This window comes from Artemia sp. Qi Xiang Cuo, chromosome 10 (assembly GCF_049724085.1).
Source record: "Artemia sp. Qi Xiang Cuo chromosome 10, ASM4972408v1, whole genome shotgun sequence".
Classification (NCBI taxonomy): domain Eukaryota; kingdom Metazoa; phylum Arthropoda; class Branchiopoda; order Anostraca; family Artemiidae; genus Artemia; species Artemia sp. Qi Xiang Cuo.
In genome coordinates, this window is record NC_142803.1 from 23,005,320 (window position 1) to 23,024,140 (window position 18,821).

The 18,821-nt window shown below is 34.2% G+C and overlaps 1 long non-coding RNA gene across 1 annotated transcript; it reads right to left on the reverse strand.

The window, feature by feature from the left end:
• Nucleotides 1-3,150: 3,150 nt before the first annotated feature.
• LOC148947595 (uncharacterized) lies at nt 3,151-18,193 on the reverse strand. The gene is made up of 3 exons (XR_016142382.1): nt 18,033-18,193; nt 10,779-10,853; nt 3,151-3,288 (listed from the first exon to the last, which is right to left on the reverse strand). It is a non-coding gene; the product is annotated as an uncharacterized LOC148947595 (long non-coding RNA).
• Between the last annotated feature and the right edge of the window lie 628 nt (nt 18,194-18,821).

Genomic DNA, 18,821 nt, shown 5'->3' on the forward strand with positions numbered 1-18,821 from the left:
CTTGATTTGAATTAGGATGTGTTAAATGGGTGCGGCATTAATTAGGTTGTGTCAATTGTGGTTGAGCTGACTAGGGTTTATTTGAATAGAGGTTGAGTTGCATGGGGTCAGCTGAGAAAACTTGTTTTTTAATTTAATTTCTGATCGTTTTTTAAATAATGCTGGGAAAACCGATTCCCCGTCCTTAGAAAATTCCCTTCCCCCATGAAAAATTCCTCAATAGACGGATCCCCCATGTAACCCCCTCCCCCTCCACCAGAAATATCCCCCCTGAAAACGTCTGTATACTTCTCAATAGCCAATACTATATGAAAACAATGGGAAAAATTCATTACTTGCAGCCCATCCCCCGGGGAATGTGGGGGGTTAAGTCAGCCTGAAAGACATAGTTACTAGATTTTTCAACTACGCTGAAAAATGGCTATCTCAAAATTTTGATTGGATGTCCAGGGGAAAAATCAGCGTGGGAGGGGGGATAGCTGCCCTCTTGTATTTTTGGTTGCTCAAAAGGGAACTAGAACTTTTGATTTCCAATTACAGGAGCCCTTTCCCGATCTTCTACAATGACTAGTTCAATATAATCACCTCTCAAAAAAAAAAAAAAAAAAAAAAAAAAAAAAAAATAACAACAAACTAACACGCATCTGTGATCTTTCTTCTGGCAAAAATACAAAATTCTCGATTCTTGTGTATAGGAGCTTGAAACTTCTATAGTTGGGTTCTCTGGTATGCTGAATCTGATGGTGTGATTTTCATTAAGACCTTTAGATGTTTTGGGAAAATCTTACCCTTTTTTCAAAAAATAAGCAAAATTTTTACGGCCTAACTTTTGATGGTTACAATTAAATTTGATGAATTTTATACATTTTGAATAAGCATCAAAATTCAATTCTTCTGATGCATCTATTGTTATCAAGACTCTGTTTCTTGAGTTTCGGTTACTATTGAGCCGCGTCGCTCAATACTTACAGTTCGTTACCACGAACTGTTTGAACATCAGGCTGAACTGGTTGAACAACCGACTTACATCAGGTCACCAAGAAAGCCCTGGGACATTCAGTTGAATAAAGGTCTTTTGAAATCCTAGGCCCTTCTTGATCACTAAATGATTTTCAGAGATTCTATCAGTATAAGCTAGTGTTCTATACACGCAGTTTTAGGTCTATTACCTCGAACTCATTCTATATTCATCACTAAAAATCTTGTGGTATGATGTATGAAAAGTATGATGAGGAAACAACCCATATTAGAAAACATAGCCAGCAAGAGGTTTACCATCCTAAACCAGCCCACCAAAACAAAGAGAGGCCAGAAGAACCATTCATTGATCAAAATCCTGCACAATGCTGTGTCGTTAACTTATCTACAATTAACTTGAGAAGTACCACTTGTCAAGGTCACCCTGCACCACTGTTCAAACAGTTCGTGGTAACGAACTGTAAGTAAGGAGCGACCCGGCTCAATGGTAACCGAACCTCTAGAAAACGGGTTTTTGATACCAATAGATACATCAAAGGAATCAGATTTCAATGCTGATTTCAAATATATAACTTTCATCAATCAAAAGTTACGCACCTGAGAAAATTTGGCTGATTTTCGAAAAAAGGGAGAGAGACCCCCTAAAAGTTATACAACCTTAATCAAAATCACACCATCATATTAAGCGTATCATAGAACCTTAATGTAAAGGTTTCAAGCTTCTATGTACAAAAATGTGAAAATTTCTATTTTTTGTCAGAAGAAAGATCACGGGTTGTTTATTTTTTTTCCCAGGGGTGATTTTATCGACCCAGTGGTCCTAGAATATCGTGAGAGGACTCATTGGAACGGAAATTAAAAGTTCTGGTGCCCTTTTTAAGTGAACAAAAAAATGGAGGGCAACTACGCCCCCTCCCACGCTCATTTTTTCCCAAAGTGTCCTGATCAAAATTTTGAGATAGCCATTTTATTCAGCATGGTTGAAAATATGAGACCTATGTCCTTCAGGATGACTTAGTCCCCTGAAGTCCCCGGGGGGAGGGCTGAAAGTTATGAACTTTACCCAATGTTAGTATTGGTTATTATAGTATTGGTTATTAGGAAGTATACAGACGTTTACAGGGGGGATTTTTTCTAGTAGTAGGGGAGTGGGTCAGTGGGGGGTTATGTGGGAGGATCTTTCCATGAACGAATTTTTCATGGGTGAAGGGACATTGCTATGAAGGGGGCGCCGGATTTCCCAGCATTATTTAAAAAAAGATTAGAAATTAAATATAAAAAAAAAGTTTTCCAATTGACAATAAGGAGTAACATCAAAACTTAAAACGAACAGAAAATACTAAGTGTATGATTGGGTTCACCCCCTAGTCAATACCTGGCCCTTTAAGCCAAAGATTTTTTAGTACTTTCATAAGAGCTATTTATTCTAAGAAACGGACTTTGTGATTAAGGGGTCATTTTAAAAGAATTGGAACAAAATTTGAACTTTAGCTTAAAGAGCGAGGTATTGATTAGGGGTCGAGCCCCCTAATATACGTATTAAAAATATATGAATATAGAAGTTCGTTACGTAAGTTAATTTGTAAGTTATATATATTTATTACTAATAAAAACGTTCGTAGCCTAAATAAAATTAAACAAGTTTCGAGAAAGCTATTTAACTAAATAAAAGTTAATTAATACGCAAATTTTGTTTCAATTATTCTTGTACGGTGAGCCAAAATCAAAACCTGTATTAATTCAAAAACATTCAAAAATAAAAAAAAACAAGTTTTTTTCAACTGAAAGTTAGGAGCAACGTTAAGACTTGAAACGAACAGAAATTATTCCGTATATGAAAGCGGCTGTCCCCTCCTCAACGCCTCGCTCTTTACGCTAAAGTTTGAATTTCTCATAACTCTTATTTTTTTAAACAATAAAAAAACTTTAGCGTAAAGAGCGAGGCGTTGAGGAGGGGACAGCCCCTTTCATATACGGAATAATTTCTGTTCGTTTTAAGTTTTAACGTCGTTCCTTACTTTCAGTTAAAAAACTTGTTTTTTTTATTTAATTCCAGGCAAGGATCTGGTTCGACGAAGCCACAAATGGTCCACCTGGCTGAGATCACCACATCGAAAAAACGCCAGCCTTATAAAGTGAAATCTGACTGTTGAAACAAGAATAAAACTACAGTTTTAGAAAAATAAAGACCATTTTACTTCTAAAAAAACTATAAAATTTATACATAAATACAAAGAATGAAAATATTTGTTGCTCAATTACTACCACAGGAGTTGTACGGGCAGCTCTTTAAACATTTGCATTCTGGCCCTGAAAAAAGAGGAATAACTAAAATATAAGAACTAAAATATAAACTATTATACTGTAATAACTAACATCAAATATTTCAATAGTTTAGTGTAAATAATAATTTTAGTATTTAAAAGCAAATAGTGACAAGGTTCAATTGCAAGAAAGTAAATTCTTGAAGGATTTTGATAACAAAAGTGAAAACAAAATCAATATTTTTATATCATTGTTCCTTTGAAACACATTGCATTTTAAAGCTCTGAAGTATTGGATAAGGAAAGTCAAAACTTTTAGCGTCAAAAGGTCACCCCTAAACTTTGATGCTACCCCATAAGCACCCCTATTGCATTCTTAGCAGAAATGTAATCTTAAAGACATGGGGGATAGAGCTAAATGCAGCCTCCGTAAGGATTTGAAAGACCTCTCACGGAACTTCTTGAATGTGCCGCTATACGGCAATATGACCTTTTACACTGAGAGACTATACATATTTACCACAGCCCCCAGCCGCCTGAGGCCAACACAGCTACGCACGCTCCTCCTCCATCCTAAACTATTCAAAGCCCCTCTCTTTACATCCTCCCAGGAAGTTCCCATTTATCTTAAATTTACGACACCCTCCCACCCCAACCTCAGATGACCTGATTTCTGTTTAGACGGTTGGCCAGAAAGGACATTTTCGGCTACCTATCATCCTTCATCCACAGAGCTTACCCTAGCCATCTTAACCTTTCTCTCATAATTAAAGAAAAAAAAACAAGTTTATTCAACTGACAGTAAGGAGCGACATTAAAACTTAAAACGAACAGAAATTATTCTGTAAATGGAAGGGGCTGTCCCCTCCTCAACGCCTCGCTCTTTACGCTAAAGTTTTTTTTATTGTTTTTAAAAATAAAGTTGTGAGAAAGAGTCTAACTTCAGCGTAAAAAGCGATGCGTTGAGGAGGGGACAGCCCCTTTCATATACGGAATAATTTCTGTTCGTTTTAAGTTTTAATGTCGCTCCTTACCTTCAGTTTCAAAAAATTTTTTTTTATTTAATTTCTGATCGTTTTTCAGTTAATGCAGCTTTTATTTTGGCTCACCGTCATTGAATAAGTAAACAAAATTTGCATAAAAATTTTACTTTTCTTTTGCTAAATGGCTGTCTCTAAATTCTGACGTACTTTACAAATTAAATTACGTAACGAACTTCTATATTCGTATATTTTTCTTCTGGCAAAAATACAAAGTTGCAGATTTTTGCAGATATGAGCTTGAAACCTATGTAATAGGGTTTTTTGATACGCTGAAGCTGACGGTGTGATTTTAATTAAAATTCTTGCACTTGTAGGGGATGTTTACCCCCTCTTTAAAAAATCAGGTAAATTTTCCCAGGCTCGTAGCCTTTGATGAGTAATACTAAACTTAATAAAATTTATATATTTAGAATCAGCATTATAAGCCCATTCTTTTGATAAATTCATTGACATCAAAATTCCGCTTTTAAAAGTTTTCGATTACTATTGAGCCGTTTCGCTTGCTTTTTTTATTGCTTTTTTTTATTACGTATATGTTATTACCTATATGAAGGGGTTCTCCCCTTAGTCAATACCACGCTCTTTACGTTAAAAGTTGAAAAAAAATTGTTAATTCACAAACTCCTGAATCACAAAGGCCGTTTAATTAGAATAGATAGCTCTTTTGAAAGCACTAAAAAAAACTTTAGCGTAAAGAGCGAGGTATTGACTTGGGGGAGAACCACCTCATATAGGTAATAATCTGTTCGTTTTAAGTTCTTATGTTGCTTCTTACTTTCAGTTGAAAAAACTTGTTTTCTTTATTTAATTTCTGATCGTTTTTTAAATAATGCTTGGAAATCCGGCGCTCCCTTCATAGAAATGCCCCTTACCCCAAAGAAACATCCTCCACGGAAATCTTCTCCCGAGTAAGGCCCTCCTCCCCGCCCCCCCCCCCCCCGAAAAAATCCGTCCTGAAAATGTGTGTATACTTCCCCATAACCAATACAATATGTAAGCAATGGGCAAAGTTCATAACTTGCAGCCCTTCCCCTGGGAACTGTGGGGAATTCAGTCATCCTAAAAGACATATTTATTAGATTTTCGACTATGTTAGACAAAATGGCTATCCCAAAATTTTAATTGGGTGACTTTGAGAAAAAAATGAGCGTGGGAGGGGGCCTAGTTGTCCTCCATTTTTTTGGTAACTTAAAAAGGGCACTAGAACTTTTAATTTCCGTTCCAATGAGCCCTCTTACGATATTCTGGGATCACTGGGTCAATACGATTACCCCTGGGGAAAAGAAAAAAAAAACTAATAAAGACGAATCCTTGATCTTTCTTCTGGCAAAAAATGGAAAATTTCACATTTTTGTAGACAGGAGCTTGAAACCTCTGCAGTAGGGTTCTCTGATACGCTGAATGTGATGGTGTGATTTTCATTTGAATGTGATGGTTTCATTTGAATGTGATTGGATGTGATTTGGATGTGATGGTGTGTGATTTGGATGTGATGTTGCATTTGGATGTGATGGTGTGTGATTTCATTTGAATGTGATTTTGTTATTTGAATGTGATGGTTCTATAACTTTTAGGGGGTCTTTCCTTCTTTTTTCGAAAATCAGCCAAATTTTCTCAGGTGCGTAACTTTTGATCGGCAAGATTAAACTTGATGAAACTTATATGTTTGAAACAAAATTAAAATTTGATTCTTTTGATGTATCTATTGGTATGAAAATTCCGTTTTTTAGATTTTTGGTTACCATTGAGCCGGGTCGCTCCTTACTTACAGTTCGTTACCACGAACTGTTTGATAGCCCTAGAAAGTGGGGTTGAGCAACACTTTTCATACAGCCTACTGTTTGAAATGCGGTTAGTTAACACATGGAATTACAATAAAAAAAATTGATTTGCTTCATGCATATATTGTTTCCAAACTTTCATTTATGGAGTTTCAGTTATTTAATTTTTAGGTCACTCAATTTGTTCACAGTTTATCTCACTTCAAATTGTCTTGTCGAACATCTAGCGACCTTGACTGGACTCCTGGACTGGACACTCGTTGAGAGGCTCTGCTCTAAACATTTGTCAAACCATGTTCTTGGCAATGGTTCATTCATGCTCCTCTAGGAGACATTTTGTTAGCTCCAGTGAGCAAACCAACAAATGAATTCTTAAGAGGTCTTGAGCGATTTTCCAAAACCAATCTGGTCACAAATTAGATAGTATATATAGATAGTATATATATTAGATAGTATATATATATATATATATATATATATATATATATATATATATATATATATATATATATATATATATATATATATATATATATATATATATATATATATATATATATATATATATATATATATATATATATATATATATATTAATTTAAGATATACAAATTAACTTACGTAACGAACTTCTATATTCGTATATTTTTCTTCTGGCAAAAAATACGTTGCAGATATAGTTGCAGATTTTTGCATATATGAGCTTGAAACCTATGTAATAGGGTTTTGTGATACGCTGAATCTGACAGTGGGATTTTCATTAAAATTCTTTCACTTTAGGGGATCTTTCCCCCTCTTTAAAAATCAGGTAAATTTTCTCAGGCTCGTAGCCTTTGATGAGTAATACTAAACTTAATAAAATTTATATATATATAGAATCAGCATTATAAGCCCATTCTTTTGATACATTTATTGACATCAAAATTTCGTTTTTAAAAGTTTCGATTACTATTGAGCCGTATCGCTTGTTTTTTTTATTACATATATATTATTACGTATATGAGGGGGTTCTCCCCTTAGTCAATACCACGCTCTTTACGTTAAAAGTTTAAAAAAAAATTTAAATCACAAACCTATGAATCACAAAGGCCGTTTAATTAGAATAGATAGCTCTATTCAAAGCACTAAACAAAACTGTAGCGTAAAGAGCGAGGCATTGATTTGGGGGAGAACCTCCTCATATACGTAATAATTTCTGTTCGTTTCATGTTTTTATGTTGCCTTCTTACTTTCAGTTGAAAAAACTTGTTTTTTTTTTAATTTAATTTCTGATCGTTTTTTAAATAATGCTTGGAAATCCGGCGCACCCTTCATAGAAATGTCCCTTGCCCCAAAGAAACATCCTCCACTGAAACAGTCTCCCGCGTAACCCCCTCCTCCAGCCCCCCCCCCCACCTGAAAAAAATCCTTCCTAAAAATGTCTGTATACTTCCCAATAACCAATACAATATGTAAGCAATGGGGCAAGTTCATAACTTGCAGCCCTTCCCCTGGGAACTGTGGGGGATTAAGTAATCCTAAAAGACATATTTATTAGATTTTAGACTATGCTGAACAAAAGGGCTATCTCAAAATTTTAATTGGGTGACTTTGAGAAAAAAATGAACGTGGGAGGGGGACTAGTTGTCCTCCATTTTTTGGAGGGCACGTATCGTGATCTTTCTTCGAGCAAAAGATGCAAATTTCCACCTTTTTTTGCAGATAGGAGCGTGAAACATCTTTAATAGGGTTCTGTGATAAGCTGAATGTGATGGTGTAATTTTCGTTAAGGTTAATTAGAAATTCAAAATTCCACATTTTTGCAGATAAGAGTTTGAAGCTTCTTTAATAATGTTCGTTGATAAGCTGAATCTGATGGTGGGAATTTCGTTACAGTTAATTAAAAAAATTTGCAATCAAAACAAAATTTTAAGGTTTTAAAAAAATTGAGTTTTGAGAAAGTCAAACTTTAGCGTAAAGAGTGAGGCGTTGAGGAGGGGACAGCCCCTTTCATATACGGAATAATTTCTATTCGTTTTAAGTTTTAACGTCGTTCCTTACTTTCAGTTAAAAAAAAACTTGTTTTTTTTATTTCATTTATGAACGTTTTTTAATTAATGCAGGTTTCGATTTTGGCTCACCGTGCATGAATAATTAAAACGAAATTTGTATATTAATTTTACTTTTATTTGGTTAAATGGCTTTCTCGAAACTTCTTGAATTTTATTTACGAACGCTTTTATTAGTAATAAATATGCGGAACTTACGAATTAACTTACGTAACGAACTTCTATATTCGTAGATTTTTAATAAGTATATTAGAAGGCTTGCCCCCCTCCTAGTCAATATCTTGCTCTTTACGCTAAAGTTCGAATTGTGTTCAAATTCTTTAAAAATGACCTGTTAATCACAAAGGCCGTTAATTAGAATAAATAGCTCCTATGAAAGTACTAAAAAATCTTTGGTTTAAAGAGCGAGGCATTGACTAGAAGGTGAACCCAATCATATAGCTAATATTTGTTTGTTTGTTTTAAGTTTTGATGTTGCTCCTTACTTTCAGTTGAAAAACTTTTTTTTTTATATTTAATTTCTGATTTTGTTTTTAAAATAATGATGGGATATCCGGCGCCCCCTGCAGAGCACTGTCCCGTCCCCCCTGAAAACTTCCTTCATGAAAAGATCCTTCCATATAACCCCCGACCACCCCCAACCCCCCCTACCAGAAAAAATTCCCCCTGAAAACTTCTGTATACTTCCCAATAACCAATACTATATGTTAACATCGGGTAAAGTTCATAACTTTCAGCCCTCCACCTGGGGGCTTCGAAGGATTAAGTCATCCTAAAAGACATATTTATAAGATTTTCGACCATTCTGAACAAAATGGCTATCTCAAAATTTTGATCGGGTGACTTTGGGGAAAAAATGAGCGTGGTAGGGGGCCTAGTTGCCCTTCATTTTTTTGGTCACTGAAAAAGAGCACTAGAACTTTTAATTTCCGTTCCAATGAGCCCTATCACGATATTCTAGGACCACTGGGTCGATACGATCACCCCTGGGGAAAAGAAAAAAAAACAAAAAAAACATATAAACACGCATCCGTGATGTTTCTTCTGGCAAAAAATGGAAAATTCCACATTTTTGTAGATAGGAGCTTGAAACCTCTACAGTAGGGTTTTCTGATACGCTGAATATGATGGTGTGATTTTCATTAAGATTCTATAATTTTTAGAGGGTCTTTCTCCCTTTTTTTGAAAATCAGCCAAATTTTCTCAGGCGCGTAACTTTTGATAGGTATAAATAAACTTAATGAAACTTATATATTTGAAATTCACATAAAAATCTGAATCTTTTGATGTATCTATTGGTATCAATATTTCGTTTTTTAGAATTTTGGTTACTATTGAGTCGAGTTGCTCCTTACTTACAGTTTGTTACCACGAACTGTTTGATTCTAACATTATTTTACATTAGACAATTTTCTAAAGAGGAAATTATTGGGGAGAATTTTGCACGTGGGGAAACAACTCTGTGGGGGAGAACTCTCTATGAAGAGATTCTCAACATGGGGGGGGGTCAATTTCCACGCAAGAGGAGTTTTCTATGGGGGGGGGAGGTCGGGGTATTCTTTTAAGATCTTTATAATCAAAATTAAGGTATTTATTAATACACCGAGGGGGATTTTCCGCAGAAGGGTGATTTTTCCGTGGAGGTCATTTTACGATGGGAATTTTCCACGGAGAACTCTTGGGGAGGAGAAATTTCCCTTAAATTTCCTTTTTTCTAAATCTTAGTAATGCGTACCGGGTAAGCTAGTATAATTCAATAACCTTCCGAATATAACTATTTTATTTTGGATTGGTAGCCTATGAATAACGCTTTTGCACTCGTAGTCCGGAGTACTTTTGCAAGATACAGTTATGATATAATCATCTAAAGTAATGAATGAGGTGCTTATTTCGCATATACTCCTGAAACTTGTGAAGTTAATCAAAACTAAACTAAGAATCCAGAAAGAAGTTGTATGCTGGACTTTGTATATATATATATATATATATATATATATATATATATATATATATATATATATATATATATATATATATATATATATATATATATATATATATATATATATATATATATATATATATATATATATATATATATATATATATATATATATATATATATATATATATATATATATATATATATATATATATATATATATATATATATATATATATATATATATATATATATATATATATATATATATATATATATATATATATATATATATATATATATATATATATATATATATATATATATATATATATATATATATATATATATATTGCCTCGGCTTGTCTTTTGTAATTATGAAAGACATATCGCCGATCCTCTGTTTCTTTTAATTTTCAGGTGGTTGGACAAACACTCCTTTTTTTTCTACGATTTATTAAGTCCAGATTTTTGATTTCCAAAGGTATGGTAGGTATTGATGACAACCTTTGTTTCTTTTAATTATTCCGGCTCAAATTGTTTGCGTTTAGAAGACAAGTGACAGTGAGAATCTATATGTAGAGGCCTGTCGTATATATATATATATTTTTTTTTATTATTATATATATATATATATATATATATATATATATATATATATATATATATATATATATATATATATATATATATATATATATACTGGGGAAATAGATACTTACTGCCTTTGCGTTCACAATCTTTACAGTATTTCCAGTCTGGGGAGCAATTGCAAGATCCAGTGAAAGCACAGCCATCTAAAATAAAAGACCAAATTCATTACTATTCGAATAACCCACATTCAAAGCAATTCATATGTCTTCCCCCTTTTTACAGGCCAATGAGCCTTTGGGGGAGTAATAATGTGTAATATTGTATGTGTATCTAATGAAGAATAAATCTTATCTTATTTTAATTTGACCTCTTTTATAGGATAGGAAGACTTAAGATTCTCGCAACTCCAAAGACTTTAAATAACTCGTTCGAGTACATAAGAAGACAGGGAAGACTCGGGACCTTCCCACTCCCTAAGTCCTAAGATTTCCAGGATCCTATTATTTCCAGTACTTTGTATTACAAGGATCAAATTAAGTCTTTTTCTAAATGAATTGAAAATATTGAAAAAGGTGTAAAACTCTTACCAAGCCTGTGAACTGTCTTATAAGATTCTGAATACGACAATTAAGTCAGCAATTGTCAGTTTTTCTTTTTTTTCAGTATTTTAGTTCATTTTAATTATAAATGTTACAAAAAGTCGGATTCAATAAGTATCCCACCGTAAAACTAATGAATTTTCTTAGAACAAGAGAGCTCTTAGCTTCTTGATTTATTGACTTTCTTTTAAGGGATTAAAAACTATACCCCGGCAAGCCTGTTGAAGCTGTACAAAAATCTCAGATGATGTTTAAATTGAATCTTTTCATTTCATTTCGGTTATTATGGGCCGCAATTTTCCATTTATTAAGTAACAATGATGTGTGAGGTTGTATTGCAGTAGTGCAACATTCCTATTTTTGCTACTTTCCTTTTAGCTTTTTATAGTGAATTAAATAAAAAAAACAAGTTTTTTTAACTGAAAGTAAGGAACGACGTTAAAACTTAAAACGAACAGAAATTATTCCGTATATGAAGGGGGCTGTCCCCTCCTCAACGCCTCGCTCTTTACGCTAAAGTTTTTTTATTGTTTAAAAAAATAGAGTTGTGAGAAAGTCAAACTTTAGCGTAAAGAGCGAGGCGTTGAGGAGGGGACAGCCCCTTCATATACGGAATAATTTCTGTTCGTTTTAAGTTTTAACGTCGTTCCTTACTTTCAGTTAAAAAAACTTGTTTTTTTTATTTAATTTTTGAACGTTTTTGAATTAATGCAGGTTTTGATTTTGGCTCACCGTACATGAATAATTAAAACAAAATTTGCATATTATATTTGGTTAAATGGCTTTCTCGAAACTTGTTTAATTTTATTTACGAACGTTTTTATTAGTAATAAATATACGTAACTTAGAATTAACTTACGTAACGAACTTCTATATTCATAAATTTTTAACACGTATATTAGGGGTTCGCCCCTAGTCAATACCCTGCTCTTTAAACTATAGTTCGAATTTTTTTTCCAGTTCTTTAAAAATGACCTCTTAATCACAATCAGTTGATCAGTTGAAAAACTTGTTTTTTTTTATTTAATTCCTGATCTTTTTCTTTAATAATGCTGGGAAATCCGGCGCCCCCTTCATAGCAATGTCCCTTCCCCCATGAAAACTTCCTTCATGGAAAGATCCTTCCATATAGCCCCTGACCCTCTCCTTCCCCCACCTACCAGAAAAAATATCCTCTGAAAAAGTCTGTATACTTCCCAATAACCAATAGTATATGTTAACATTGAGTAAAGTTCATAACTTTCAGCCCTCCCCCTGGGGACTTTGGGGGATCAAGTCATCCTAAAAGACATTTTTATCATATTTTCGACCATGCTGAACAAAATGGCTATCTCAAAATTTTGATCGGGTGACTTTGGGAAAAAAATGAGCGTGGGAGGGGGCCTAGTTGCCCTCCATTTTTTTTGGTCAATTAAAAAGGGCAATAGAAATTTCAATTTCCTTTCAAATGAGCCCTCCCACGTTTTTATTGGCCCACTGGGGCGATACGATAACCCCTTGGAAAAATAAAAACCACCCAACCTAAAAAACAAACAAAAAAATAAACACGCAATAGGTTAATGTCTAAGTTAAAAAAAATGAAAAATAACAAATTTTTTTTAAATTATCTTTAAACATAACCATTATGGCTATATAATAATCTTACTATGATAATGTGATTTTCATTAAGGGTCTATAACTATTAAGGGTTATTGCCCCCTTTTTTCGAAAATCAGCCAAATTTTCTCAGGCTCTTAACTTTTGATGGGTAAAATTAAACTTAATGAAACTTATATATTTGAAATCAGAATTAAAATCTGATTCTTTTGATGTATCTATTGGTATCAAAATCCCGTTTTTTAGAGTTTCGGTTACTATTGAGCCGGGTCGCTACTTACTTACAGTTCGTTACCACGAACTGTTTGATGATGAGAAAAAAGATAAATGAATAAATTATTAGTAATTTACTCTCCTCATCAGCAGACAAACTGGAGGACTTTCCTGAAGGCAAAATATAAGAACAGAGTAGTGACTAGGACCTTCACAGTCCCTATGCCTCTTTTCTGAATGCCTCTGAATAGCCACTATTTGTCACTTTTTCTGAATAGAAACGGCACTAGACACTTTCTAGTGTCTATAATAGAAAAGACACTTTCTCATTGCGGCTGTTTAATGAACCTTTTCTTTTTTTGCGGCCCAGTAGTTTTTTTTGTGTCAAATTTACTGTGCTGCTATACTATATCTAACTCTTAGTTAACTGAGATATATTCCAATCCTTGGCATTATTTAGATGGGATAATTTGCAATTTGAAACCCTCAATCCATTTTTTTATTCGTTGTTATTTTTTTTATGTTTTGAAGTTCAAGTTATCAAGAGTCCATTGGTGTTTTATACCATTTCAACTTATTCTTAGTTACGATCCAAACTAAAAAAAACTATTCTTGTCTGAATTTTAATAAACCACGGCTGCAGCGGCAGGTACAACAAAGTAAAGAGCCAACCTCCGTCCATAGTGACCAAATGCTTAAAAATACATTTTAAAAAGCTGTTTAGTGATCAAAATTACCAATTGTATCTGATTAAGGATTACTAACCATTATTTGATCTATATTAACAGTAAAATGTAATTACGAAAACAACTTTAAAGGAATTTTGAAAAGAGACCGAAACCCGCTAAAAATGATGTCAGACCGGAATGAAATGTGTACTATTAAAATGACAATAATTGAAAGCCCGAGACATCAGAATATCTTGTCCTACCGAGACAGCGCCCTACCTTAAACAACAAGAGAAACCATTTATCTATGTCTACTTTTTTCCTGTTTTTGTTCTCTTCCACTTGTTGGGCGTTGGAACACCATGGAGAGCCATTTAACGGTTGATTTGAAATTTAATTTTTATATCTAGGAGCTTTTTGTAAGTTCAACTTAACCAACGCCATTGCAAAATTCTATATTCTACCCAATAATTAAGTGCCATTTCTTGAGTGAAATGTTTGGAAAGCATGAAAAGAGCACTATCATATCTCCATGGTCAAAAACCCGCCCGCAGAAAATCCACCTCCCGGGAAATAACTCCTGCAGAGAACACCCCTCTCCACCGAAAAATACCACCCGTCAAAAAATACCCATATTTTGAAAAGGGTAGTAAAAAACAAGGGATTATTGATTTCGGTATCTGTATTTTTTTTTTTTTTTTTTTTTTTTTTTTTTTTTTTTTTTTACAACAAAAAACCTTATGTGAATGTCGTTGAGCAAAAGTTTTGTTTAGGGGGGATGTCATTGAAAGATTCCAGGTCTCCTAGCCTTCTTCTGCCATAACCTGAATCGACTTGGTCACTACTAGGACACTACATCCCCCCCCTCAGTAACAATAATAAAGGCGTAAACAGAAAAAATGCATGCGAACTAAGAAGAAGTCCAAGAAACGATTTAATTTTTATTTGAAGCTCAGTGAGGCTTAGAAAACTAGGCGATTGAATCGGACTCCGTTTGGTATCTTACCCTCTCCATACGCAAAGATCATCCATCTTTCCTTATTTATAGACCACTGCAGTATGAAGCAAATAACTTCAGCGGAATAAATGATAAATGGTGCAGCGGGATATGTGCTGCAAGGAGTACCTTGCAGCACCTTTGTGGAGATGTACCCGTATTTTCCGCGTTAAAATCTTGCCAGGCAATATGAACCCAACTGAAAAGAAATTCTTCCAAAAAATTTTCTTCCCACTGAAAATTACCCCAGAAAATCCCTTGCCCTGCAGAAAATTCCCTACAAAAAATGTCCCTGCGTTTCCCAATAACAAATATATCTACAATCAATGGACAAATTAAAAACTTGAAAAGGCACTTAATCTTCTACAATGGGGTTCTCTAATTGTTTTGTAGTAAGAAAGGGAGGGAGATGCCTCAAAGGATGTATTTTAATGCCTAAACATCCCAACTCTCATTGAGCCACAAGATAAGTACAGAATCAGTTTTAAGGGAGAGGCGAGGGGAGGAGGGGGGTAGAACTTGATGTATAATCCTAAAGTCCGTAATCAGGACTTTTTTTAGGGGAGGGGGGTACAAAAGAAACTTCAAAAAACGTATCAAAAATGTGGAATTGACATCTTCTCACTTATGATTTCTAGGAATATTGTTAATCTACGCTGTTTTTGTGAAAGTAAAGGGTAGTATTAAACCCCAAAATGAGAAGAATATATTCTCTATAGGAGGGAGACTGTCCCTCCCCCATCCATAAATCCACCTTATGATCGCAGAAACTTCAAAGGGTGTTCGTTAGATCAAAAATCCGGAGTTCTAGTTTTTATTAAGTCAAAAGTAATTGGAGGCCAACCACGGTGGGGGGTATTTTCCACAGGGGGGGGAGGGGACTCTTCTGGGGTTATTTTTGGATGGTGTTTTCCAGGGGAGTTATTTTCGACGGGAGAGAAGGGGGGTTAATTTCAGGGGATTAAACGCTAGCCACCGCTGCTATATCACACAGAGATTCTTAATGGCTCAACTCAAAGCTCTAGATCACATCAACATGTTTTTTTCTTGTAGATTCTAATTTATAACGCCATTGCAAAGTGTTGTATGACACCTTGGTCCCATTTCTAGAATTACAAGGCTAGAAAGAATAAAAAAGGGCACCATGATAATATTCAGTATTTTAAAAATCCTTCAGTTTCCTAAAATCTCTACAAAAATTTCACTGTAATTTGAAGATTTTACAAAACGCTAGTTTTAATCTTAAAATTAAATTTTAGAATCATTATTGTAGCAGCAACTGCAACCTAGTAGAGAGCGAACCACGTTTCATAGTAACCTAAAGTTTAAAAAAAGCAACAAACTATCTAGTGAGAAAAAAATGAAAAGTTGCAGTTCATTTATGGATAGTAATTAAATAAAAAAACAAGTTTTTTTTTAACTGAAAAAAAGGAGTGACCTTAGAACTTAAAACGAACAGAAAATATTCCGTACATGAAAGGGGCTGTCCCCTCCTCAACGCCGCGCTCTGTTCGCGAAAGTTTGACTCTGTCTCAAAACTTTATTTTTTTAAAAGATAGATAAGATAAGATTTATTCATAATCAATTAATCATACAAGAAAATACATTGTGCTAATCCCCCAAAGGCTCCTAGGCCTGTATTAGAGGGGGAATACTTACCGTTTAAATCAAACTCTAAATCAATAGAAAAACGTTAAAACAGTACAGAACTTTTAATTTCCTTTCAAATGAGCCCTCTCGCGATATTATAGGACCACTGGGTCCATACGATCATCCTGGGAAAAAATAAAAATAAGCACGCATTTGTGATCTTTCTTCTGGCAAAAAATACAAAATTCCACATTTTTGAAGATAGGAGCTTGAAACTTGTATAGTAGGGTTCTCTGAATCGCTGAATCTGATGGTGTGAATTAATTAAAGTTGTGTCATTTTTAGGGGGTGTGTCCCCCTTTTTTCGAAAATAAGGCAATTGTTTTCAGGAGCGTAACTTTTTATGGGTAAGACTAATTTGATGAAATTTATATATTTGAACTCAGCATAAAAATTTGATTCTTTTGATGTATCTATTTGTATCAAAATTCCGCAGAGTTTCGGTTACTATTGATCCGGGTCGCTCCTTACTTACAGTTTGTTACCACGAACTGTTTGACTATTGTTTCACTTAATCTTAAAATTAAAATGTAATTTTGAAAATGAACTTACAGAAATTTTGAATAAGAGCCTGAAACACATAAAAAATGGCACTACATTGAAATAAAAAGTACAGGGTAAAAATCACAATGTAGAAAAGTTTAATAAGAAAATCCCCCAACTTGAACATCAAGTGAAATCACTTTTTGTTGCATGGGAAGGATATGTGTTTATTTTCTTTCTTTTTCTTCGCTCTTAGTGGGAATCACTTTCGACTATTAAAAAGGCACTAGCCGTTTGAATTTCCAATCGAATGAGTTCTTTCTACGAGCCCATTCAAGTTTCTACGACAAAGATTTCAATAAAAACCTTATATGCTCCCAGGGCATAACTTATAACCTTTTCCCTGAAGACTGTGGGGGGGAGTGTCCTGCCCAAAGGTATAATCTCCTGAACTTTAAACTGCGTGGAACAAAATGGCTATCTCAAAATTTTGATTGGATGTGTTTGGGAAAATGGTGGGCGTGGAAGGGGTTTTAGTTGCCTTCCAATAACTTTCGACTATTAAAAAGGACACTAGCCACTCCAATTTCCAATCGAATGAGCCCTTTTCGAAGTTTCTACGGCAATCCTTTGATACGAAGTGCCCTGGTATGGAAAAAAAAATAATGCATTGTGCCGATATCGTTCTTTACTTAGGCAGCGCGATTGCGCTGCCTATGATATTTTGTGAGTAATGCAACTGGTGTCCTAGAAGTGGCTTCGCTTATGAGGGGTAATTAGACAAGGTATACTATACATTAGGTTACATTAAGTCAACATTAGGTAGGCTATACACTCCTCATAGACACACTTCAAATTACTTCATTATATATGTTTGTATCTGCAATTCTGGGGAAAAGTAAACGGGAATTCCAGGGTGCAAAAATAATGTTATTCACGCTGTACGCAGAGATATACCCCCTTGCTATAAACTTGATGATTGTTTGAGGGTGAACATGATTATCTGAGGAGTAAGACTCATATGCGCTCATTCGCATCCGTCCGAATTAAGTCTCTATTAGCCTTCCGGTTATTTTTTTTCTTAAGGCTGATGCAGGGCACAAAGCCCCATCCCTATTTATCCCCCTAACAAAATTGAATTGAAGATATGAAAACGAATGAGGAAGAAATACTTACTCTTGCAGTATTCCATGATATTGCTTGAAATAGTTTAAGATTTTGTAAGTGAAATTCTTCCCTGGTAATGATATTAAATTATTGATTGTTTTTCTCTTTTATATGTGTAAACTTTATCAATATGCGCGAATACCAAGGTTACTTTCCAACTTTTTCTTATTTTTTGCTATTCCAAACCTGTATGTCTCCAGTAAACCTATCAATATGCGTGAGTACCGTTCCTATTAAACTCCAACATTTGTCTTACTAATGAAAGCCCACGAATGCCCGAAGAATAAGCCGCGAATGCCGATTGCATTATTATCACTTAAAATTATTCAGTTTAAAGGAAAACAAAGTTTTGTTGATACCCTGGGGAAACAGGATAAGCCGTAAATGCCGATTGCCTTATTATCACTTGAAATTATTCCATTTAAACAAAAACAAAGTTTGTTGGTATTCTGGGTAAACACAAAATTTAAAAATTTATTTCACTGCTCTTGTCAGATTTGTAACATTTTTCTAAACTTATTAATGTTTTTCACTTTTTTGGGGGGTTTTGTTTTAGCTTCATAAAACTCTCTAGAAAAAATAGATATTTCGTTTGTTTAATTAGCAAGGCGTCCTCGGCGCAAATGAAGAATATATAGCAGGAATTGAAACACTCAGAAACTATTGCTGACTAAAACAAAATTATTTATTTATTCTGACAAAACAACATATAATAAAAACAATAAAACTAGAAAACAGTATCAAGACAAAGAAAATCGAAAAATTACTGTAGCGTTAATCTTATCCGATCTAGGAACA